The sequence below is a fragment of the Schistocerca cancellata genome, chromosome 4 (genome assembly GCF_023864275.1).
Source record: "Schistocerca cancellata isolate TAMUIC-IGC-003103 chromosome 4, iqSchCanc2.1, whole genome shotgun sequence".
NCBI lineage: Eukaryota > Metazoa > Arthropoda > Insecta > Orthoptera > Acrididae > Schistocerca > Schistocerca cancellata.
The window spans coordinates 304,116,194-304,143,943 of NC_064629.1; the positions used below are offsets into that span (position 1 = coordinate 304,116,194).

The window sequence follows — 27,750 nt, forward strand, 5'->3', positions numbered from 1 at the left end:
GCTAAACCAGATGAGTGGTGAGTGTGCATGCACTGTAGCACATCAGCACAAAATCATACAATGTGATAGTCAGGAAAGTTAGCTAGACGCAAAACTTCACAGATCCATACCGAAAGAACGAAACGATTCAGATTCTTTGTAGGCACTGTAAGACTGTATTTCATCTTTTGGCTGGGATGAACGTGAATTTCATTTATACTTATGAACACTTAAAACATACCTTCACTCAAGAACATCAGGCTCATAAAACCAAGTGAAGTTCTGTTGGTCATGCAGAAATGGAAATATTTATCTAACTGCAAATTCAACTAGATTTTAGGATGTTTGCAAGTATTCCCAACGTGTATACAGGCCTGCACTTAGGGTCTCTTATTGATTGGAATAGTACATCTATTTCATAATTTTCACACCACATTTGGTAGCAGTTTCCCAGAGCCTTATTGCGGCTTTGTGTAGTTGAAGTGTGGACCCATTTGCCAGTAACAGGTTCATATATATGTAAGGATAATATGATTTTGCTTTATAATCTTACAGAGAACAATGAGTAGATAAAACGCATCAAAGGACTGTGTCACAAGTGCGGAAAATTACATTATACATTATACATTATGGAGTTATTGTTTTAATTCACCAGTTATATAAGTGGTGGATTGTGCTGTTTCCATTGTACTGCAGAAGACATGGAAGTATATATATTAAACAGTGCAGACATTAAATGGGGCAGCTGAGTACACACTGAACGAGATTTAGATGCTGTTCTCAGTATTCTCAACAGTCCAGCTATGGACATTATTACTGATAATGATCCATGTGGTCTGTCGCACACTCCAGGTGATAAAGTGTGGAATTGTTGGTGATGCAAAAATAAAAATATTTAACTAGTTACAACTTCAAACAGATTTTAAGGTGTTTGCAAGTATTTCCAACATTCACATAACGCTGAACTTAGGATCTCTTATTAGTTAGAACTGGACATCAATTTCATAATTTTCACATCATATGTGTTAACTAGGAATTTTCCATAACTTCTGTTGTAGTTTTGTATAATTGCAATGTTGACTCATTTGTCAGTGAGACATGTCATATATATCTACAGATAATATGGTTTTACTTTATAGTTGTACAGAGAACAATGTATAACTGATAAGAACATTTAACAAATTATCAATATTAAATAAAAGAATCAGGTTAACTGCACTGTTTCAATTATTTTGACAAGTCTTATACCAGATATGTTCTGAGTTGCATGTTCTTGCTGATAGATCAGTATTATACCATAATTTGACTTTATGAGCCCAATGTTACTGAGTGCAGCAATGTTTGAGGTGTTCATGTATGTACATTACATTTGCAAGGAATGAAATTTTTAAAAAATCCTACTTTTTGTTACTAATTGAAATGTTACAAACAGCTGCTTTATTAGCTGGCATTGCAAAAAGAAAATAACTAAAATACAACTAAATACAGTTCTGGGATAGAGTCGCCAATAAACTCCCAGGCACTGGAACTAATACAGGAAAAACTAGCACTTGAAGAACTGTTGCCTACTACAAAGCCTAACTCCTAACCTAGTCTTCCCCGATGGCATTTTGACATGAGCTTAAGTGTTGGACTGTAACCAGTTGGCACATGACATGGCCAGCTTTCATTGGCAGGAACTGTCTGCAGTGGTTCCTAGTTTGGCTTAAATAGTCACCCTTCAAAAAGGGATGTGCTGCCCCTTGTGTCTCATGACCAGATGGAAGTGTGATTTTTTGCTGCAGCCAGTGACCTCATGCTGTTGCCAGGCTCCTGGCTATGTAAGTAGATATAAATGTTGAATTGAATTGAATTGAATTTTATTTGAACCTGTAAGATTACATAGTGTACAGTAAATGTACAAGTAATATAGGACATGTCAAAGTATTAACATTCATTATCACTTATTTTTCTACACTTTTAGCTTACATTTTTACATAATTGATAATGAATAACAATATATACAAATTTAATGGCATAAGTATTCTGCAACACTGTGAAACTCTTTTTCAATGAGATGGTCTTTAAGTTTCTTTGGAAATTCATTGTCGAGTACACTATCTTGCAGGTTTTTAGGCAGACTTCTTGGTAGTCTGATACCAGAGTACTGGGGTCCTTTTTCTAGCATTGCCAGTCGGTGGGGTATGCTCCGTACTTCATTCTTCCTTCTTGTATTGTGGGTGTGTACACTAGCATTTGTAATCCAGTCCTCACTACCTTTTTTTGTGATGTACATTATTGTTTTGTATATACACAACAATGAAAAAGTTAAGATACATAACTTCTTGAAACAGTTTCTTCACATTTCAGAGGTCTTTCTTCTTAAAATGGCCCTAATTGTATTTTTTGTGATGTGAACACTCATTTTGTCTCTTGTTTGTTTGAGTTTCCCTACACAGTCACTCCATACTGTAAGTATGGTTCGAAAAGTCCATGATACACTGTACACAGAAGGTTCTTGTCTGAATACTGTGATAGCTGCATCATTAAGAATATGACAGAGCTCAGTTTCTTACAGACATTATTAATATGTTTTTTTCCATTTCAGTTCATTAGCCACAAGAATACCTAAGAATCTAGCAGATTCTACTTCTTCCAGTCTTGTTCCATCAACCTCTAAATCCATGTCTACAGCTTTCTCCTTGTTTTTAAACACTGCATAAATAGTCTTTTTTAGATTTATAACCAGTTCATTTTCCAACAGCCATTGAGCTGTGACATTTGCAGATATGTATGCTCTTCTCTCAAGCTGTTCCATATTTTGGTCACTATTTAGTATTGTCATGTCATCAGCATACAATATTTTCTTTTCTTCCTCCTCAACACCTATAACATTAACAAACACATTAAATAACAATGGGCCCATTACCGAACCCTGTGACACTCCTTATTTGATGGGTTTGGTTTCTGATTGGTATGAGTTTCCTAATGATACATACTGCTTGCGGTTGCACAAGTATGATTTTATCCATTCACCTGGTTGCCCTTGAATGCCGTAGTTGCCCAATTTTTGTATCAGCATTTCATGGTCAATGGTGTCAAATGCTTTTGAAAGATCCAGAAACATTGCAGACACAACCTTTTTCTCATCTATGGGCTGTAAAATGTATTCTGTTAGACTGGCAATTGCTGATTCTGTAGATTTACCCTTTCTGAAACCATGTTGTGTGGGTATGAAAATGTTATGTTTGTCCAAATAATTAACTAATCTGGTATACATAAGCATTTCTAGGATTTTTGAGAAACCTGATATCAGTGAAACTGGTCTCTAGTTGTTGGGGTCATCCTTATACCCTTTCTTGTACACTGGCACCACCTTCATTATCTTCAGTTTTCTTGGAAAAATTGCATCTCTGAAAGAACAGTTTGCTATGTTCAGCAGTGGTGTTATTATCTGCTCACTTGCCAGCTTTATTACATGATTTGATATTTCATCATCGGCAGCTGATTTCTTGGACTTCAGTTTCTGTATAGTTTTCCGTAATTCATCTTCCATGACTGGTCGCAAGAACATAGTACTGCATGATTTTTTTGGTACCTTAATACCCTTCTGTTTTTGACTATTTCTTTCCAATTTTAAGTTTTCTACTACATTGACATAGTTATTATTCAGTATGTTTGCTATTTTCATGCCATCTGTGACCACTGTGTTGTCTACTTTAATTGACCTAATACCTTCTTCTTTGTTTGACCCATCTTTTTCCTTTCTTTCAGCATTGATTGCATCCCAAGGTGCCTTTGCCTTGTTGTTTGAGTTCATTATGGTGGTGTCAATTGCTCTTGCTTTGGCTTCTCTTTTTTTTCTATACTTCTTTTTTAACATTTTATAGTTTTCAGCTTCGCCCATCCGTCTCAGATCCTGAAGCTTCCTTCGCTGTTCAAGTATTTCACTGGTAATCCACTGTGTTTGATCGTGCTGCCTTTCTTGTCTCTTTACTTTTTGGAAATGCTTCATTAAAATAGTACTTAATTGTTGAAATAAATGCATCATATTTTTCATTTACACTCTGGGCCTCTAGGGTTTCATTCCAGGTTTCCTTACTTAACATTGTTCTAAAGTTGTTGATATTTTGTTCACTGATGATCCTAATTTCTTTGGTTGTTCATTTTGGTTCTGATACTGTGTCATTACTTCTGCAAAAGCTGATTAATTGTCCATGATGATCAGATATTGCTGTATGAACTACATGTGACTCATAGTTACACATATTAGTAATTATGTTGTCAATAACTGTCTCGCTGTGTGAAGTCACTCTTGTTGGTGCAGTTATTGTCACTTTCATGTTATGCTGTATTAACAGTTCTTCAAAATCCTGTCTTATTTTTGTGTCTTTTCCCATGTCAATGTTGAAGTCTCCACATATAATAAGATGCTGTATTATTCATTCTCAATAAGCTAGTAATTTTTTTCAGAAAGATGCTAATATTGTCACATGGTGACCTGTACACACAAAACACTCTAAAATCAACTCACTGCATCCAATCTTATAGGCAACTAATGCTCATGACTATTTCAGTGTGTATTTAAAGTAAACTTGATTTGCATCCTAATAGTGGTGTTACTCGTGCCACTCTTTTGAGTGTAAAAAAATTTTTAATAGACATCATCTTTTAGATGTAGAAACACATTTTGCAACTTTCATTTATATCGCACAACTCTGTTTTTGTGATGTGATTACAGCAGCAGAAGGGTGCTATACTAGCATGACTTATAAGGACATCAAGGTGATGAAGACACCATTAGCAATACCTCACTGACTTTGAACAAGGTCACATAATAGGGCCATGGGAGGCTGTATGTTCCTTCTGCAATACTGCAGAAAGACTTGTCAGGAATGTAGCCATTGTACATGATTACTGGTAGCGGTCATCAGGGGAACATATGATCGAAAGAAGATGACTCCGTATGGCCATGTGGCACTTCTGAAGGGTAAGACCATTGTGTTTGGCATATGGCTGTTGCACATCATACTGTATCTGCAGCAGCAATTTGTGCAGCAGTTGGCAGCACAGTGACACAATGAACTATTTCTAATCAGTTACTTCAAGGGTAGTAACAAGTCAGAAGCCTTGTTGCGTGCATTCCACTGACCCCAAACCACTGCAATTTGCGAGTTCAGTGGTGTCAAGCGAGAGCTCATTGGAGGGCAGGATGGAGGTCTGTTGTGTTTTGTGAAGAGAGCTGGTTCTGCCTCAGTGCCAGTGCTGGCCATGTATTGGTTAGGAGCAGGTGATTTGAGGATCTGCAGCCAGCTTGTCTGCATACTAGACTCACCGGACCCACACCTGGAGTTATGATATATGACAGCAGGAGTGCACTCACAGTTCTCCCATGCACGCTGATGGCCAATTTGTAAATCAATCTGGTGGTTTGACCTGTAGTGCACCAGTAATTAACAGCATTCTGAGGATGCTTCCCAACAGGATTCATCTCTGGTGTCCCTCTATGATTTTTGCACTCCCACCCCAGACTTTCATAAAATACTGAATTGGTGATCCTTTGATGTCTCAGAATGTGTCCTACCAACTGATTCCTTTTTTGTGAAGGTGTGCAACATTTTTGTTTTTACCCCCAATTCCATTCAGTATGTCCTCATTAGTTACACAACGTACCCATCTAATCTTCAGCAATCTTCTGTAGCAGCACATTTCAAAAAGTTCTTCTCTGCTTGTCTAAACTGTTTATTGTCCATGCTTCACATCCACACATGGCTACACTCCATACAAATACCTTCAGAAAAGACATCGTAACACTTAAGTCTAAATTGGACATTAACAAATTTCTCTTGTACTGAGACTGCAGTTGTGTGTGTGAGGTTCGTTTGTGTGTGTGTGTGTGTGTGTGTGTGTGTGTGTGTGTGAATATGCATGTCTACTGTTGACAAAGTCCTTAATGGCTGAAAGCTTTAATTGTCAGAGTCTTTTTGTTGTGCCTATCTGTGACTCAACATCTCTGCTATATTGTGAGTAGCAACTTTCCTTCTCATAATATTGTTACATTCCATCCTCAGTTTTCCATTGTTTGATGGTATAATTACACACCTATACACGTGTTCAATAACAAGCTTTATTGATCGTCTAAAAAGAAGGAGTTGTAATTTCAAAATATTGACAGTGATATAAATATTCTAATATGCTGAGGCCAAAGTGCTTCAGAAGACAAGTAAGTACATATTTAACAGTTCAGACATTAAATGGGCAGCTGATTATACTTTGAACCAGATTTAGATGTTGTTCTCTGTATTCCCAACAGTCCAGCCACATGGCATTCATGATTTTTAGGTTTTTGACATGCTGTATGTTATGTTATTATGAAATGCTTGCTGTGCTTATATAAGTTTTCATAAGAGATCTCATATGCATCTTGCTCAGCAGGAATAGCCATGAGTGCTCCAAGTATAGTGTAAAATTATATACATGGAGCTACTGTACAATAAGGTTAAATACACAGAAACAAGAATCTGAGTAAAAAAAATCTCATATCAATCTGTATATATTGTTTTGAGATGCACACGTATAATAACAGTTAAACACTGTGGTATATAATTGACGTTATTAATTCAAATAGACAAGAGACTATCCCATGGGTTTGAAAAGTTACTAGACTGTTGTGTAATTCCAGTTCGGCTTTGCAATCAAGCTTGACTATCTTTTATTCTAGTATGTTTGTATTGCAAGATTCTACACCATGTAAAGAAAATTTTATTGATGCTGAGTTCAGAGAGAGCACAAAGAATGTGATTCACTAATCATGTGGTTATTATATATGTTGTTTCTGTTCTTGCAGATGTGTACAAGAGGACACACCACATATATAATTAAGGCGAGGATGGCCAATGATCACTTCAGTGCAGATGCGCACAACACTCGAACTCATAAGGGAATCAGTGAACTCCCACAAGTAACAAGAATAACAGGCAAGGGGCACTGCATCAGTATTGTGTGTTTAAGTTAACAATTTACATCTGATGCAGGTGTCCTAGGGCAGTCCATGCAGTTACGATGACACTGTGTCTGGATGGCGCAGTAGTCAGCACATCTGCCTAGTAAGCAGGAGACCTGAGTTTGAATCCCAATCCAGCAGAAATTTTCAACTTTCAATTTCGATTTAAATCAATGATCACTGGCAGCTATTGTCATTAACTCCTTTGTGCCGTAAGTATGACACACAGCAGTTATTTGAAAATTATCTATCAAAAAAGAATGGTTTGAGAGCCAATGTGTTTATCAGCAATATATAGTCTTTGAAGATATTAGTATTTTGGGGTATATGTTCATTTTAATATAAGGCGCAATTTGTGATTCATTCTTTATAGTGTCCTTGTAGTGTAAGGTTCTTCCTTTGCATAGTAATTTGTGCTTTTTTGTCATGTAAGTAATGCATAATGTTAATAAGTGTGTCAGTGGGAAGAGCTGCTTGTAGTATGGTACATGTACTGAGTCCTTCTGTCATGTGTGTTTTGCTAATGGCACATTGATTTCTGTTTACAGGTAATGATATCATTTTCAATACATTTTGGTGTTGTGGTACTATGTGCATGTCAGGTCCTTTGTCCAAAGTAATTTTTCCTATACAAGTCAATTATTTGAGGTAGGTATCTTATGTGAGTAATGTGATATTAGTAGTTTCTGTAACTTGTAAAATGAAATACATTTTATGACATGAAGTGTATTCTTACATATCAGCGTTATACTAGCATGTTTCCAGTCAGTCACAATTGAAGGGTTTGGAGCAAGAGGGTGGTAACTCCAAAAGTCATGAAAAACTGCTTATTGCATCTGTGTATGCCATAAAATTAGTTGCCTGTCTGATGCAACAATGAGGCAGATTCACTGGAAACTGATGGTAATACATGTGATTAAAACTTTAATACCTTTTGCATTTTGGGCAAAAAAGAGGCTCTTTCAAGATGTACCTCTCTCTTGCCCCAATGTGTTTCAGCAGTTACTCAGTAGAGAGAAGCACATTCTGACTCTTGTGCATGTTGCTTTGAGTTCTCCAGCTGGTAGTTGGTTAAATATTGGAGAGTAGTGATGTGAGTGAACCTTGAGCAGATTCAGGCAGTGACATAGGAAATGAATCTTCACAGGAAAATGTAAATGTGAGTTATGAAAGCAGGTGAAAGTGGTTGAGAAATCCAATGACGTGGAAAAAGAATCTGAGGAAGTTGAGAAGTGCTAGGAGTGAAGAATGTATAGGTTTTACTGGAAAAGTTCTACCAAGCAGGAAGCCTGCTACAGACTGCAGATGCAAGGGAAACTGCTTGTTGATTCTTACAAATGATGAGAAAACTGATGTCTTCACATTGTTCTGTGGAATAGAAAATCAATAACATCAATACTTAAGTGGTTCAATAACAGTATGAAGTATCATGAAATGTAGACCAACAACAGGGCAAGGGGTTGTTGAGATTGCAGCTTCAAGTTTAAGGTACATGTGAAATTCAACATTTTCAGAAATGAATGTCTGTTTATATGTTGCTATGTAGAGTAGTGGAGTTTCATTCTATATTGTTTTTGTTTAGGTTAGGATGGGACAAAAGGTACCATTTTTGAACCATCTACTGATGCATTTTACTGTTGTCAACTTTGGATGTATAACTTCTATGTCTATGGAACCAAGAATTAGACAGCACTCTTATATATGTATGATGAATCGACTGGAAAGAAAAGTGCAAATGAGACAATCAGCTTTCTGAAACACTACTTTGGGAATATATTGAATGGAGATATTAGACATCTATACACATTCTCAGACAACTGTTGTGGGGGGGGGGGGGGGGGGGGGGAAAGGAATATAAGAAAATAGTGAAAAAGATATCACCATCAAAGTCCCGTGTAATCACTACTACTACTACTACTATAAATAGTGACTTTGTGAGTCATCAAAATCCTTAACTTCCTAGAAACCTTTAAAGGTGACACCAAAGATAGATTTCTAGTGTCTATTTACTGAGTAATGTATTTTGTGTCATTCACAACAGTGATGTCATAGAATGTAGTGTATCTGCAAGCATCCCTATCTTTTGCAGGTTCAAGCTGCTGAAGCAATCTCAGAATATTACCCTCACGGCTCAGTGTGCATATTAAGGAAAGCTGTCATTAAAACTCGCAAAACTAAAAGACATGATGACATTGACAGAGTAGTACATACCACATAATGACAAGCAGTATTACAAAGCACTGAAGTGTACATTACGTGAGGGAAGTGCAGACTGTACTGACTATCTTACAGAAAAGAAAGATAACACTTCAGTATTGAACATTCATCATGCAGTGGTGACTAGTTTTGTTTTATTGTGTTTGCATATTTGGATTCAAAGAGCATAAGTCTTCATTCTGCATTTGCTTTGTCATTTTCCACTTTAATGATTTGGATAATCAAATATTTAAACATATTTCTAATATTTTGATCAAAGACAGATGTAACTCCATGTTATTATTTATATTAATATAAATAGTAATAATTGGTCTGAACTTTCAAATTGTACCCTCACATTACCACCTCAAAGTAGGTGCTTCGAGAATATATCTGTCCGAACTATTCCAGCTGTATGAAATACATTAATCAGTATTCTGCACCCCCCCCCCCCCCCCCCCCCCCCACACACACACACGCACACACACAAAAAAAGTCATTGCTGTCATGAACGAATGAGACCCATCAGTTGTTGCCTGGGATACTGCTCTTGAGAATGCATTATATTTGGAGCAATGTAACTTATGTAACTTTCAGATGCTACTTTGGCATTATTTTGAGGGATTTGATTTATTGTACCCTATGCCCACTATATCATGATAGAAGGTTGTATACATGGAAGAACCCTGGAGATACTAAAAGGTATCAGATAGATTATACACTCCTGGAAATGGAAAAAAGAACACATTGACACCGGTGTGTCAGACCCACCATACTTGCTCCGGACACTGCGAGAGGGCTGTACAACCAATGATCACACGCACGGCACAGCAGACACACCAGGAACCGCGGTGTTGGCCGTCGAATGGCGCTAGCTGCGCAGCATTTGTGCACCGCCGCCGGCAGTGTCAGCCAGTTTGCCGTGGCATACGGAGCTCCATCGCAGTCTTTAACACTGGTAGCATGCCGCGACAGCGTGGACGTGAACCGTATGTGCAGTTGACGGACTTTGAGCGAGGGCGTATAGTGGGCATGCGGGAGGCCGGGTGGACGTACCGCCGAATTGCTCAACACGTGGGGCGTGAGGTCTCCACAGTACATCGATGTTGTCGTCAGTGGTCGGCGGAAGGTGCACGTGCCCGTCGACCTGGGACCGGACCGCAGCGACGCACGGATGCACGCCAAGACCGTAGGATCCTACGCAGTGCCGTAGGGGACCGCACCGCCACTTCCCAGCAAATTAGGGACACTGTTGCTCCTGGGGTCTCGGCGAGGACCATTCGCAACCGTCTCCATGAAGCTGGGCTACGGTCCCGCACACCGTTAGGCCGTCTTCCGCTCACGCCCCAACATCGTGCAGCCCGCCTCCAGTGGTGTCGCGACAGGCGTGAATGGAGGGACGAATGGAGACGTGTCGTATTCAGCGATGAGAGTCGCTTCTGCCTTGGTGCCAATGATGGTCGTATGCGTGTTTGGCGCCGTGCAGGTGAGCGCCACATGAGAGTCGCTTCTGCCTTGGTGCCAATGATGGTCGTATGCGTGTTTGGCGCCGTGCAGGTGAGCGCCACAATCAGGACTGCATACGACCGAGGCACACAGGGCCAACACCCGGCATCATGGTGTGGGGAGCGATCTCCTACACTGGCCGTACACCACTGGTGATCGTCGAGGGGACACTGAATAGTGCACGGTACATCCAAACCGTTATCGAACCCATCGTTCTACCATTCCTAGACCGGCAAGGGAACTTGCTGTTCCAACAGGACAATGCACGTCCGCATGTATCCCGTGCCACCCAACGTGCTCTAGAAGGTGTAAGTCAACTACCCTGGCCAGCAAGATCTCCGGATCTGTCCCCCATTGAGCATGTTTGGGACTGGATGAAGCGTCGTCTCATGCGGTCTGCACGTCCAGCATGAACGCTGGTCCAACTGAGGCGCCAGGTGGAAATGGCATGGCAAGCCGTTCCACAGGACTACATCCAGCATCTCTATGATCGTCTCCATGGGAGAATAGCAGCCTGCATTGCTGCGAAAGGTGGATATACACTGTACTAGTGCCGACATTGTGCATGCTCTGTTGCCTGTGTCTATGTGCCTGTGGTTCTGTCAGTGTGATCATGTGATGTATCTGACCCCAGGAATGTGTCAATAAAGTTTCCCCTTCCTGGGACAATGAATTCACGGTGTTCTTATTTCAATTTCCAGGAGTGTATAATGGTAAGACAGAGATTTAGGAACCAGGTTTTAAATTGTAAGACATTTCCAGGGGCAGATGTGGACTCTGACCACAATCTATTGGTTATGACCTGTAGATTAAAACTGAAGAAACTGCAAAAAGGTCGGAATTTAAGGAGATGGGACCTGGATAAACTGAAAGAACCAGAGGTTGTACAGAGTTTCAGGGAGAGCATAAGGGATCAATTGACAGGAATGGGGGAAAGAAATACAGTAGAAGAAGAATGGGTGGCTTTGAGGGATGAAGTAGTGAGGGCAGCAGAGGATCAAGTAGGTAAAAAGACGAGGGCTAGTAGAAATCGTTGGGTAACAGAAGAAATATTGAATTTAATTGATGAAAGGAGAAAATATAAAAATGCAGTAAATGAAGCAGGCAAAAAGGAATACAAACGTCTCAAAAATGAGATTGACAGGAAGTGCAAAATGGCTAAGCAGGGATGGCTAGAGGACAAATGTAAGGATGTAGAGGCTTATCTCACTAGGGGTAAGGTAGATACTGCCTACAGGAAAATTAAAGAGACCTTTGGAGATAAGAGAACCACTTGTATGAACATCAAGAGCTCAGATGGAAACTCAGTTCTAAGCAAAGAAGGGAAAACAGAAAGGTGGAAGGAGTATATAGAGGGTCTATACAAGGGCGATGTACTTGAGGACTATATTATGGAAATGGAAGAGGATGTAGATCAAGATGAAATGGGAGATACGATACTGCGTGAAGAGTTTGACAGAGCACTGAAGGACCTGAGCCGACACAAGGCCCCCGGAGTAGACAACATTCCATTGGAACTACTGACGGCCTTGGGAGAGCCAGTCCTGACAAAACTCTACCATCTGGTGAGCAAAATGTATGAAACAGGCGAAATACCCTCAGACTTCAAGAAGAATATAATAATTCCAATCCCAAAGAAAGCAGGTGTTGACAGATGTGAAAATTACCGAACAAACAGTTTAATAAGCCACAGCTGCAAAATACTAACACGTATTCTTTACAGATGAATGGAAAAAGTAGTAGAAGCCGACCTCGGGGAAGATCAGTTTGGATTCCGTAGAAATACTGGAACACATGAGGCAATACTGACCTTACGACTTATCTTAGAAGAAAGATTAAGGAAAGGCAAACCTAAGTTTCTAGCATTTGTAGACTTAGAGAAAGCTTTTGACAATGTTGACTGGAATACTCTGTTTCAAATTCTAAAGGTGGCAGGGGTAAAATACAGGGAGCGAAAGGCTATTTACAATTTGTACAGAAACCAGATGGCAGTTATAAGAGGCGAGGGACATGAAAGGGAAGCAGTGGTTGGGAAGTGAGTAAGACAGGGTTGTAGCCTCTCCCTGATGTTATTCAATCTGTATATTGAGCAAGCAGTAAAGGAAACAAAAGAAAAATTTGGACTAGGTATTAAAATCCATGGAGAAGAAATAAAAACTTTGAGGTTCGCCGATGACATTGTAATTCTGTCAGAGACAGCAAAGGACTTTGGAAGAGCAGTTGAACAGAATGGATGGCGTCTTGAAGGGAGGATATAAGATGAACATCAACAAAAGCAAAACGAGGATAATGGAATGTAGTCAAAATAAGTCGGGTGATGCTGAGGGAATTAGATTAGGAAATGAGACACTTAAAGTAGTAAAGGAGTTTTGCTATTTGGGGAGCAAAATAACTGATGATGGTCGAAGTAGAGAGGATATAAAATGTAGACTGGCAATGGCAAGGAAAACGTTTCTGAAGAAGAGAAATTTGTTAACATCGAGTATAGATTTAAGTGTCAGGAAGTCATTTCTGAAAGTATTTGTATGGAGTGTAGCCATGTATGGAAGTGAAACATGGACGGTAAATAGTTTGGACAAGAAGAGAATAGAAGCTTTCGAAATGTGGTGCTACAGAAGAATGCTGAAGATTAGATGGGTAGATCACATAACTAATGAGGAAGTATTGAATAGGATTGGGGAGAAGGGAAGTTTGTGGTACAACTTGACCAGAAGAAGTTATCGGCTGGTAGGACTTGTTCTGAGCCGTCAAGGGATCACAAATTTAGCATTGGAGGGCAGTGTGGAGGGTAAAAATCGTAGGGGGAGACCAAGAGATGAATACACTAAGCAGATTCAGAAGGATGTGGGTTGCAGTAGGTACTGGGAGATGAAGAAGCTTGCACAGGATAGAGTAGCATGGAGAGCTGCATCAAACCAGTCTCAGGACTGAAGACCACAACAACAACAACATGCCCACTATAACTGGTGATACATTGTGTTGTCTGCTGTTCACTCCAGGAGATAAAATGTGGCATTGTTGGTAATGTGGATATGAAAATTTTCAACTAACTAAAACTTCAACTAGATTTTAAGATTTTTGCAGATATTCCCAACATTACATAGCATTGCACTTAGGGTATCTTATTGGTTAAAATAGGACATCCATTTCATAACTTTTATATCATGTGTGTTCGATAGGAATTTTCCATAGCTTTTATTGTGGCCTTGTATAGTTGAAATGTGGACTCATTTGTCAGAAACAGGTAGGTTCAAGCTACTGAAAACGGATTCCTTGTTGGAAACATATTTTATAAAAAGGTGTGATCTGTGTTGTGAAAAACTTTCATTCTTTTACAACTATTGAGTTAAAATACATTGTCTCTTACTTATATTTATGCCTAACATCTAGTTTATGGTATAATAATGCACTAATACAGATGTTCAGTAGCAGGCTTTTTTGTTCTTTTTTGTAATGGAGTTTGTTTTTCGATTGACTAATGATTTTAGTGTTGGAATGCACTGGAAGAAATGTACTCCATAAGATAAGGAGGTACATATTTAACAGTGCAGACATTAAACAGGATAGTTGAGCGCACTTCAACCAGATTTTGAAGTTGTTCTCACTTTCCAACAGTCCAGCCACACTGCACTGGTGTATGAGAATTTAATTTTTAGGTTATGACAATATTGGAAACAGTCTACATCCTATCTTATGTCCTCAATTATGAAACTTTTTCTGTGCTTTCATATGTTTCTATAAGAGATCTTATATGATGGTTGCTCAATTAGAGCAGTCCTGATTGCTCAAAACTGATTTGTCATGGTGTGATGCAAAATCATATGCACTGAGCTACTGTGCAGTAAGCTTACAAACACCGAAATGTGACCAAGACATAAAAAATTCTCATTTCAGTTTTTATAGCTTGTGTTGAGGTCCACTGTTACAATAAAAGAGATACTCTGTGGTATATAGTTGACCACATTAATGCATGTAGCCAGCAGTCCATCCCTTGAGGTTGGAAGTTACTAGACTGTTACATAATTCCATTTTAGCTTAAAGTCAAGTTTGTCTTCCCTTTATTCTGCTTTGGTAGGTATGGTAGGAGGGGCTGGCTGCAGTTCACAAACAGCTGAATGCCAATGTGGAGGCTGGCCATCTGTCCTCACCTATTTGTCCTGTGGGTGAGCAGCTCGCTGCTCCTTCAGCAGAGTCCGAGCGGGTGCATTATGGAGCCACCTTAGGAAGATAATGTTCACGACTGGAAAGAGAGTCAATGTGTACTCAGTGCTTCTGCTGGGGGGGCTTCACCAGAGATGTGAAGACAGTCTTGTCTGTGGCTATTGAGAGTGCAGGCTGCAGATGTTTGCAAGTTGTGACACATGTTGGCACCAACAGTGCGTGTCACATGGATTCTGAGGCCATTCTCTGTTCATATAAGAATCTGGTGGAGGTAGTGAAGGTTGCTGGTCTCTCATGCGGGATGCTAGCAGAGCTCACAATTTGCAGCATTGTTCCCAGAGTTGGTCAGTACCTTTGGTTTGAAGTCAAATGAAGGGTCTCAACCAGTGGCTTTGTCGACTCTGTGAGTCTTGGCTGCAGATTTCTATACCTGCATTATTGGGCGGGGATTTTTAGGACTCACCCTGATATGTCAGGGTTTTGTTACACAAAGGAAGCAGCTACGTGGGTAGCAGAGTACTTGTGGAGAACATACAGAGGTTTTTTTTAGGCTAGGTGGTAGTTTTAGGTATTCTGATGAGTGCTCACCAGTCAGTACACAGAAAGGGAAGTCAGACTACATTCAACAAAGTTTCCAAATTTACTGACCTTCAGGAAAGTTCTCACACTCAAATTATTCATGGGACAGAGAGCTAGCCTAAATATTAAGTAAGAAGCTCTGAGACATTTAGTGAGTCATGGAATGTATATTGGAAAGACAGATGTGATACCACAGAAGGCTCAGTGTCATTGCAGTTGACAAAAATATTGTCTCTATTGTGGCCAAAGTTGAGTGTGATAGTGAAGTTATCTGGTCACTTATAACAGCTGTAGGTGAAACCAAGTTAATTGTTGGATGCTTTTACCAGCCACCCAATTCTTCTGTGACAGTTCTAGGGTAATTCAAAGAAATTCTACTCTCAGTAGCACGTAAATACTGAGATTGGAGAACACTTATTGGAGGTGACTTTTACCGACCATGTACAGATTGGAACATCTATAGATTCATTGTTCAGGGGAGGATACAAATAGACAGTCTTGTGAAGTACTTTTGAACTTGTCTTGAGAAGTTAGTTCAGCAGCACAAACTCAATGGAAATATCTTAGGCCTTGCAGCTGCAAACAAGTCAGGCCCTGTCAACAGCGTCGGTATAGAGATGGGTGTTAGTGATTACGATGTCTTTATAGCAACTATGGTTACAGAAGTTGATAAATCAGTGAAGAAGGCTAGGAGAGTGCTTGTATTAGAAAGAGCAGATTAGTAGCTGTTAGCATCTCACTTAGACAATGAACTGATGTCACTTATTTCCAATAGAGGAAGTATGGGCAAAGTTTAAACAGATTGTGAATTCTGATCTGCAGAACTATGTGTCTTGTAAGTGGATTAAGGATGGAAAAGAGCCACCATCATTTAACAATGAAATTCAGCAAATGTTGACGAAGCAAAGGCTGGTGGACTCTCACTTCATGCAAATGATGACAGGCAAAGATAAGATTTGTGCATCTGAGAAAAGATCTGTGTGCAAAGTGTACAACTACTTCCACTGTCAAACGTTAGCAAAAGATCTGGCTGAGAGACCAAGATAATTCTTGTTCTATGTAAAACTGCTAAGCAAATTTAAAGCTTCCACCCAGTCACTCATTGAACAGTCTGGTAAGGCACCTGAAGGTAGGAAAATGAAAGATGAAGTTTTAAAATTCACATTTTCAAACCAATCATGCAAAATAATCATAAAGGCGTAACAGCATCTGACCATCGAACAGACTCCCGTGTGGACAACATAGTAATAAGGATCCCCGCCATAGAGAAACACCTGAAAGAGTTGAAAACAAATAAGGTAACAGGTTCCCAATTCAGTTTTACAAAGAGTACTCCTTGGAATTCACCCCTTACTTAGCTTACATCTATCATTAATCTCTCACTCATCACAAAGTCTCAAGCAACTGGAAAAAGGGCAGGTGACTACTATATATAAGACGGGTAAAAGAATGAACTCACAAAATTTAGGTCAATTTCCTTAAATGGTTTGATACAGAATTTGTGACACAGACTGAGTCTGAATGTAATAAATTTCCTTGAGACAGAAAAGCTTATGTGCATGAATCAGCATGGTTTTAGAAAGCACCTCTCATGCCAAACTCAGCTTGCCCTTTTACCACATGATATGTTGTGAACTATGGATGAAGGGCAACAGGCAGATTCCGTATATCTAGATTTCCAGGAAGCCTTTTACAGTTGCCTCACTGCAGACTGTTTATGAAGTTAAAAGCATATGGTCCCAGACATGTGAGTGGCTCGAAGACTTCTTAAGTAATAAAACCCAATATGTTGCTCGACAATAAGTATTCATCAGCCAAGGGTATCATCAGGAGTGCCCCAGGGAAGTGTTGTAGTACTGCTGTTATTTTCTATGTGGGTAACTGATCTAGCAGGCAGGGTTGGCAGCAATCATCAGTTGTTTGGTATTGATTCTGTGGTGTACGGGAAGATGTGGAAGGTTAGTGACTGTGAGAAGATATAAAATTACTTGGGCAAAATTTCTAGTTGTTGCGATGAATGGCAGTGAACTCTAAATGTAGAAAGAATATAAGGTAAGGCAGATTCATAGGGGAAAAAACTGTGACATTTGAGTACATGATTTGTAGTGTCCTGCTTGACACAGTCATGTCATTAAGTATCTGGGTGTAACATTGCAAAGTGATATGAAATCAAATGAGTATGTGAGGATTGTGGTAGGAACGCAAATGACTGACTTTAGTTTATTGGTAAAATATTGGGAAAGTGTGGTTCAACTGTAAATGAGACTGCATGTAGCATGCTAGTGTGACCTATTCTTGAGTAATCTTTGAGTGTTTGGGATACACACCATGTCTTATTAAAGGAAGGTATAAAAACAATTCAGAGGCAAGCTGTTAGATTATTTGCAGATAGGTTCAAAAAACTTGCAGGTGTTACAGAGATGCTTTTGGAGCTCAAATGGATATTCCTGGAGGGAAGGCACATTCTTTTTTAGGATGTCTATTCAGAAAATTTAGAGAACCAGCATCTGAAGCTGATGTCAGAATGATTCTACAGCCCCCAACATACATTTCACATAAGGACCATGAAGATTAGATACAAGAAATTAGGGCTCATATTGAGGCATGAAGTTGGTTGATTCTCCCTCATTCTATTTGCAAATGCCACAGGAAAGGAAATGACTATTAATGGTATAGAGTACCCTCCACCATCCACCATGTCTTAGCTTGTGGAATACATATGTGAATGTAGACTGCAGGATCCTACGCAATGTAAAGAAAATATTATTGATGATGAGTTCAATGGGAGTAAGTATTCTTGGTGTTGTTTTCTTACTTATATAAAAGGAGCTTATAGGTCCAAAGTCAGTTGCAGATATGCTATACATGTTGTGCTTGTACAGAGGAAAAGCAAGTTATAAGTTACACCTGAAAAAGTGCATTTGATGTTGTACACATCTCAACTACTTCATCAGCCAAACTACATGTGCATTTCCAAAGGCCAATAGTTGCCAGCTGGTGGGCCTTTTTACCTGATGAAATTTGAATACAGAGCAAGAAAATCTCACCATTATGCATTTCTATGCAGCAGATCTCCAAAGCCTCCATGTTGCACAAGTTCTTCAACATTGTGGAGCACTGTAACATTTACAAGGCACTTATGGTCACCCTAAAATGTACTGTCTATTCAGATTTGAATTGTTTTTTGAAAGATGTGCAGTATGAACAGCTGTCTCGATAAGAACAGTTATTTTGTTATCCCTTATAAGTCATGTTAGTATAATGTCCTTCTGATACTGTAATGTTTTATAGGACATGGGAGATATTTAAGATGTAGTGTTCTTAAGTATGAAACACAGCCATTATTTGAGAATTATCTATAAAAAAAGAATGGTTTGAGATTCAATAATTAAAATCTATCTCTTAAGATACTCTCCTTTTCTCTTTTTTAGTAGTAGGTCATTTCAATGTGAGGTGCAATTTCAAAATCATTCTTGTAGTGTAAGGTTTTTTAGTTGCATAGTAATTTGTGCTTTTTTGTCATGAGAGTAATGCACAGTATTAATAAGTGTGTCAGTGGAAACAGCTGCTGTAGGATAGTAGATGTACTAAACACTACTCTCATGCATGTTTTACAAATGACACATTGTATTCTGTTTACAGGCAATAACATCATTCTCAAAAGATCCCCAGTGTTGTAATACTAGGTGCATATCAGGTCCTTTGCCAAAAGTAATTTTTTCCCCATAGCAGTCAGTTCTTTGAGTTAGTTAAATTTTGTGTATCAAGTGACATTGGTAGTTTCTGTAACTTGTAAAATGAAATACATTTTAGGACATGAAGAGTATTCGTACATATTAGTGTTCTACTTACACATATCTGGTGAGTCACAATTTTCGCCTGTGATACTGCTCCTGAGATATCAGTATTCTTGAAAAACTTAAATTCTGAAATAATGCATCAGCATTATCTTGCAGGAAGTGATTTATTGTACCCTATGTGCATTGTAACTGATGAAGCACAGTGTTGTCTGGTGTTCAGTCCAGGAGATAAAAGGTGGCATTGTTGGTAATACAGAAATCAAAATATTTAGCTGTCTACAACAGCAATCAGATTTTAAGCCATTTGCAAGAATTCCCAACAGTTATATGACATTGCACTTAGTGTCTTGTACTAGTTAGAGTAGTACATACACTTGTAATTTTCACATCATGTAAGTTTGATAGATATTTTTCATAGCTTTTGTCATGACATTGAAGAGTTCAAATGTGGACTCATTTGTTAGTAAGAGGTGTTGTATATAGAGAGACATAAAAAAATCACATCACAAAGGAGGAGTTGTGCAACATAAACAAAAGTTGGAAGGCATGTTTCTATATCTAAAAGGTGATATCTATTAAAATTTTGTGCCAGTCACATAAAAGTGGCATTAGTAGCACCACTATTAGAATGGAAATCAGGTTTGCTTTAAATACACACTGAAATGGTTGTAAGCATTAGTTGCCTATGAGATTGGATGTGGTGAGTTGATGTTAGTCAAGAATTTCTTCAAGGTGGTAAAGATGCCATTATCAACACCTCACTGAGTTTCCACGAGGTCATGTAATAGGGTTATGGAAAGCTGGATGTTCCTTCTGGAATATTGCAGAAAGACTTTGCAGGAATGCAGCCACTGTACATGATTACTGGTAGCTGTGGTCATGGGAACATTTGGTTGCAAGAAAACAGGACTCCATATGGTCATGTGGCATTTCCAAGAGTTAAGACCATCGTGTTTGGCGTATGGCTGTTACACATTATACTGTATCTGCAGCAGCAATTTACGCAGCTGTTGGCACCACAGTGACACAACAAACTGTTACAAATCAGTTACTTAAAGGACAGCTCCAAGCCAGAAGCCGTGTTGCACGCTTTCCACGGACCCCAAAGCACCAAAATTTGCGACTTCAATGGTGTCAAGTGAGAGCTCGTTGGAGGGCAGAATGGAGGTCTGTTGTGTGATTGGAGATCTTTTGTGTTCCCTGATGCTCAGTGCCAGTGATGACCATGTATTGGTAAGGAGCAGGCCATTTGAGGGCCTGTAACCAGCCTGTCTGCATACATAGCACTGGACATACACTTGGAGTCATGGTCTAGGATGCAATCTTGAATGACACTGATGGCAAATTTGTATGTCAATCTGGCGATTCGACCTATTGTTCTGCCATTAATGAGCAGCATTCCGGAGGTGTTTCCAACAGGATAACACTCGCCCATTATCAATTTTGTAACCCAACATGGCCCACATGTGCCTTGGCTTACTTGATCACCAGAACTGTCTCCAATCATGCACATATGCAGCATCATTGGACAACAACTCCAGTGACATTCACAACCAGTGTTAACTGTCCTTGTATTGACCATGCAATTAATTCTACATTAACTATTTTTTGTTTTGCAATTTTTATTCCCATTAGTGTATATCCAAGGACAATATGTTTTTGCTTTGTAATCTTGCAAAGAACAATGAGCGGTTGTAAAATAACATTTGACAAAACAGAAAAACAATGCTTCAGTGGAGTGTGCCAAATGTAAAATGGCATTATATGAAAGAAGCAGGAAAACTGCATCAATTCAATTATTTTAACACGAAGTGTCACATAGGTATATCCTCAGTTGCATGTTCTTGCTAATGGACTAGTTTTAGAGCATCATTTTACTTTATGAGACTATGCTTACTGAGTGCAGTAATGTTTGAGGTGTTCAAAAGTATAATTTATATCCATGGGAAACAAAACGGTGGCTGGTGTTGCTGGTCCCCAAAGCAGAATTCAGCTGAAACCTGAAATACTTTTTTGTAGTACCTGTACAGAACATTAGTCTTGTTGTTCTTTGGGTACGGATCTGTGAAGTTGTGCCACTAGTTAACTTTTCTGACAACCACATTATTGTAGGTGGGGTCTTCAGTCCAAGACTGTTTTGATGTATCTCTCCATGCTACTCTTTCCTGTGCAAGACTCTTCATCTCCAAATAACTACTGCAACCTACATCCTTCTGAATCTGCTTGCTGTATTCATCTCTTAGTGTCCCTCTATGATTTTTACACCACCACTCCATGCTTTCATAAAATACTACATTGGTGATCCTTTGATGTTTTAGAATGTGTCCTATCAACTGATTTCTTGTTTTAGTAAAGTTGTGCCACAATTTTTTTCTTGCCTCCAATTCTATTCAGTATCTCCTCAATAGTTATGCAACCTGCCCATCTAATCTTCAGCATTCTTCTGTAGCAGCACACTTTGAATGCTGCTCTTCTCTTCTTGTCTAAATTATTTATTGTCTAAGTTTCACTTCAGCACATGGCTACACTCCATACAAATACCTTCAAACAAGGCATCCTTACACTTAAGTCTGTATTGGATGCTAACAAATTTCTCTTCTTCTGGCAATTGTGAGTCAAAATTGTATATCTTCTCTACTTTGGCCATCATTAGTTAATTTTCTGCCCAAATACCAAAACTCATCTACTACTTTAAATGTATCATTTCCTAATCTAATTCCTCAGCATCACATGATTTAATTTGACTGCATTCCATTACACTTGTTTTGCTTTTGTTGATATTCATCTTATATCATCCTTTCAAGACACTGTCCATTCCACTGAACTGCTCTTCCAGGTCCTTAGCGAAACAAGATTTGGAAAGGTTAATGGGGGAGAAGGGAAGAAAGAGATTATAGAAGAAATAGGAATAGGACATTCTCAGACAGTGTGTTTGTGAATGTGGAAACCAGGTTTGATCTGTTGTTACAATAGGAAACTTATGAGCCACAAATAGATGTAAGAGTAGACAGGACACAACAAACTTTCAAAAAGTGTTTGAAAAGTATGAAGTCAGAAAAAGCTGTAAAAAAGAAGAAAGTTTTGTTGTTAAGTAGCTCACATGGTAGAGGTGTTGGCCAACTGTTGCAGGATGAACTAGGGTCAGATTACCAGGTCACAAATTCTCTTAAACCTATTGCAAGTCTGGTTCAGGTGACAGAGGATATAGGTTCATTTTGCAAAGATTTCACAAAGGAAGACACCATGGTAATAATGGGTGGGGCAGGCAACAGCATAGATAGGAACCATAATTATTCAGTTGACAGTAACCTGGTAAAGATAGCTTCAGCAATGAGACATACTGGTTTGGACTTGGGACTGTTCTCAGGCACCATGACTGGCCTCATTTAAACTCTCCTGTTAGGAGAGTTACTTTAGAGGTGGAATGGCTGCTTGGATCAGATATGGGGTCTCATATCAGTGTGGTTCCTGCTGACTCTATCAGCAGGTGGGACTATACTACGCATGGCATTCACATCGACAGGAAAGGAAAGGGAAAACTGTATAGGCTAATAGCAAATAACTTAAGGGGAGGGGGGGGGGGGGGGTAGAAATAAAAGATGTTCAAAGACAGGCTGAAAATGACATTCACATTGAATTCACATTGATAAAACAGGCAGCCAGAAAGCAAATTTTAATGTACACAATTCATGCAGACAGCCTCTGATTGGAACTAGAGATACTCAAAAACTGGCAGGAAAATTAGGTTCATCCAGTTGTAATCCAGCCAGTGCCAGAAAGCAAATTTTAATGTACACAATTCATGCAGACAGCCTCTGATTGGAACTAGAGATACTAAAAAACTGGCAGGAAAATTAGGTTCATCCAGTTGTAATTCAGCCAGTGCACGAAATCAGTTATCATTATTGCATCAAAATATCTGATGGCCAAGGGGGTAAGCTTAATGAGTTGCTTATTTGTGTTGAAGAATTAGAGTTGAGCAAACCAGTTGATATACTCTGCTTCTCTGGACATCATCTGACCACTGGTATAGATATGTTAAATGTTACAGGATTCTAGTTAGCTTCTTACTTCTGTTAAGAAACAATGGAGAAAGGAGGAGTTGCCACATTTGTCAGAAATTGTTTTGATTTCAAGAATATTGATATTAATAAATTTTGCTCAGAGCAACACTTAGAAGCTTGTGCAACACAAATAGTATTTCATAATAAGTCCTTTATAATAGTAAGTATAGACAGATCATCTTCAGGAAATATTAATAACCTCACCATAAAAAGTCTGGAAGCTCTGTTGTCCCATCTCATGGTAAAAAACAAGGAAATAGTGGTTGCTGGTGATTTTAATGTGGACTTATTGAAAAGCTCTGTTGGTGAACAATTATTGCAGTCAGTAAAACTATCATTCATTTTGGTTCCTACTGTGAACTTTACTACTAGGATATGTAAATGCTTCAAGACTGCTATTGATAATATCTTTGTAGACAAATCTAGGGAAAAAGTCACATCACAAAACCAATATTAAATGGGCTATCTGATAATGACATACAGCATCTTGTGTTAAATGTTAAAACTTGTCAGGAAAAAAAAACTATTAAGTCTGAGTACAGGAGGGTAATAAATAAGTAAAAAATAGAGAAATTCAGGAAATTGCTCAAAGACGTGAACTGGATAGATGTTTGCAATACTTCTGACTCAAATGGAAAATACAAAGCGAACATTAATAAAGTTACCTCCATGTTTGAAAATTGTTTTCCCCTAAAGGTGACTCAAATCACATGGAAGTCAAAAAATAAACTGTGGATTACAAAAGAAATAAAGATATAATGCGGGATGAAAAGGAGAGTGTATCTCCTCTCTAGAAACAGCTTTGAAGTTAGAATTGTAATGCATTACAAAGAATATAGCAATAATATTGAAGCAAGTAATCCAGAAAGCGAAGTAGCTTTATTATGAAAAAAGATAATTACATCAGGCAACAAAAGAAAAACTGTATGGGATATAGTGAAGACAGAGACAGGTGGGGCCAAAAAGGAAGAGGGACACATAGCTCTAAAAATAAATGAGACTTTGATAACAAGTGCATGCAGTGTTGTAAACCTCTTAAACAAGAACTTCATTTCTGTTACTGAAATCTTGGGGTAATGTTATGTTATTATGAAATGCTTGCTGTGCTTATATAAGTTTTCATAAGAGATCTCATATGCATCTTGCTCAGCAGGAATAGCCATGAGTGCTCCAAGTATAGTGTAAAATTATATACATGGAGCTACTGTACAATAAGGTTAAATACACAGAAACAAGAATCTGAGTAAAAAAAATCTCATATCAATCTGTATATATTGTTTTGAGATGCACACGTATAATAACAGTTAAACACTGTGGTATATAATTGACGTTATTAATTCAAATAGACAAGAGACTATCCCATGGGTTTGAAAAGTTACTAGACTGTTGTGTAATTCCAGTTCGGCTTTGCAATCAAGCTTGACTATCTTTTATTCTAGTATGTTTGTATTGCAAGATTCTACACCATGTAAAGAAAATTTTATTGATGCTGAGTTCAGAGAGAGCACAAAGAATGTGATTCACTAATCATGTGGTTATTATATATGTTGTTTCTGTTCTTGCAGATGTGTACAAGAGGACACACCACATATATAATTAAGGCGAGGATGGCCAATGATCACTTCAGTGCAGATGCGCACAACACTCGAACTCATAAGGGAATCAGTGAACTCCCACAAGTAACAAGAATAACAGGCAAGGGGCACTGCATCAGTATTGTGTGTTTAAGTTAACAATTTACATCTGATGCAGGTGTCCTAGGGCAGTCCATGCAGTTACGATGACACTGTGTCTGGATGGCGCAGTAGTCAGCACATCTGCCTAGTAAGCAGGAGACCTGAGTTTGAATCCCAATCCAGCAGAAATTTTCAACTTTCAATTTCGATTTAAATCAATGATCACTGGCAGCTATTGTCATTAACTCCTTTGTGCCGTAAGTATGACACACAGCAGTTATTTGAAAATTATCTATCAAAAAAGAATGGTTTGAGAGCCAATGTGTTTATCAGCAATATATAGTCTTTGAAGATATTAGTATTTTGGGGTATATGTTCATTTTAATATAAGGCGCAATTTGTGATTCATTCTTTATAGTGTCCTTGTAGTGTAAGGTTCTTCCTTTGCATAGTAATTTGTGCTTTTTTGTCATGTAAGTAATGCATAATGTTAATAAGTGTGTCAGTGGGAAGAGCTGCTTGTAGTATGGTACATGTACTGAGTCCTTCTGTCATGTGTGTTTTGCTAATGGCACATTGATTTCTGTTTACAGGTAATGATATCATTTTCAATACATTTTGGTGTTGTGGTACTATGTGCATGTCAGGTCCTTTGTCCAAAGTAATTTTTCCTATACAAGTCAATTATTTGAGGTAGGTATCTTATGTGAGTAATGTGATATTAGTAGTTTCTGTAACTTGTAAAATGAAATACATTTTATGACATGAAGTGTATTCTTACATATCAGCGTTATACTAGCATGTTTCCAGTCAGTCACAATTGAAGGGTTTGGAGCAAGAGGGTGGTAACTCCAAAAGTCATGAAAAACTGCTTATTGCATCTGTGTATGCCATAAAATTAGTTGCCTGTCTGATGCAACAATGAGGCAGATTCACTGGAAACTGATGGTAATACATGTGATTAAAACTTTAATACCTTTTGCATTTTGGGCAAAAAAGAGGCTCTTTCAAGATGTACCTCTCTCTTGCCCCAATGTGTTTCAGCAGTTACTCAGTAGAGAGAAGCACATTCTGACTCTTGTGCATGTTGCTTTGAGTTCTCCAGCTGGTAGTTGGTTAAATATTGGAGAGTAGTGATGTGAGTGAACCTTGAGCAGATTCAGGCAGTGACATAGGAAATGAATCTTCACAGGAAAATGTAAATGTGAGTTATGAAAGCAGGTGAAAGTGGTTGAGAAATCCAATGACGTGGAAAAAGAATCTGAGGAAGTTGAGAAGTGCTAGGAGTGAAGAATGTATAGGTTTTACTGGAAAAGTTCTACCAAGCAGGAAGCCTGCTACAGACTGCAGATGCAAGGGAAACTGCTTGTTGATTCTTACAAATGATGAGAAAACTGATGTCTTCACATTGTTCTGTGGAATAGAAAATCAATAACATCAATACTTAAGTGGTTCAATAACAGTATGAAGTATCATGAAATGTAGACCAACAACAGGGCAAGGGGTTGTTGAGATTGCAGCTTCAAGTTTAAGGTACATGTGAAATTCAACATTTTCAGAAATGAATGTCTGTTTATATGTTGCTATGTAGAGTAGTGGAGTTTCATTCTATATTGTTTTTGTTTAGGTTAGGATGGGACAAAAGGTACCATTTTTGAACCATCTACTGATGCATTTTACTGTTGTCAACTTTGGATGTATAACTTCTATGTCTATGGAACCAAGAATTAGACAGCACTCTTATATATGTATGATGAATCGACTGGAAAGAAAAGTGCAAATGAGACAATCAGCTTTCTGAAACACTACTTTGGGAATATATTGAATGGAGATATTAGACATCTATACACATTCTCAGACAACTGTTGTGGGGGGGGGGGGGGGGGGGGGGGGGGGAAAGGAATATAAGAAAATAGTGAAAAAGATATCACCATCAAAGTCCCGTGTAATCACTACTACTACTACTACTATAAATAGTGACTTTGTGAGTCATCAAAATCCTTAACTTCCTAGAAACCTTTAAAGGTGACACCAAAGATAGATTTCTAGTGTCTATTTACTGAGTAATGTATTTTGTGTCATTCACAACAGTGATGTCATAGAATGTAGTGTATCTGCAAGCATCCCTATCTTTTGCAGGTTCAAGCTGCTGAAGCAATCTCAGAATATTACCCTCACTGCTCAGTGTGCATATTAAGGAAAGCTGTCATTAAAACTCGCAAAACTAAAAGACATGATGACATTGACAGAGTAGTACATACCACATAATGACAAGCAGTATTACAAAGCACTGAAGTGTACATTACGTGAGGGAAGTGCAGACTGTACTGACTATCTTACAGAAAAGAAAGATAACACTTCAGTATTGAACATTCATCATGCAGTGGTGACTAGTTTTGTTTTATTGTGTTTGCATATTTGGATTCAAAGAGCATAAGTCTTCATTCTGCATTTGCTTTGTCATTTTCCACTTTAATGATTTGGATAATCAAATATTTAAACATATTTCTAATATTTTGATCAAAGACAGATGTAACTCCATGTTATTATTTATATTAATATAAATAGTAATAATTGGTCTGAACTTTCAAATTGTACCCTCACATTACCACCTCAAAGTAGGTGCTTCGAGAATATATCTGTCCGAACTATTCCAGCTGTATGAAATACATTAATCAGTATTCTGCACCCCCCCCCCCCCCCCACACACACACACACGCACACACACAAAAAAAGTCATTGCTGTCATGAACGAATGAGACCCATCAGTTGTTGCCTGGGATACTGCTCTTGAGAATGCATTATAT

General features: G+C 38.5%; 1 long non-coding RNA gene across 2 annotated transcripts in view; it reads left to right on the plus strand.

Annotated features, from left to right (window-relative positions):
• The window catches only part of LOC126183668 (uncharacterized), a 76,689-nt gene that overhangs the window by 33,783 nt on the left and 15,156 nt on the right, over positions 1–27,750 (plus strand). The window contains exons 5-9 of one of the 2 annotated variants that reach the window (XR_007536787.1): positions 6,806–7,173; positions 7,510–7,609; positions 24,833–25,200; positions 25,537–25,636; positions 27,083–27,329. This is a non-coding gene — a long non-coding RNA (uncharacterized LOC126183668). The remainder of the gene's footprint in view (positions 1–6,805; positions 7,174–7,509; positions 7,610–24,832; positions 25,201–25,536; positions 25,637–27,082; positions 27,330–27,750) is intronic. The other variant, XR_007536788.1, reaches the window with a different exon arrangement.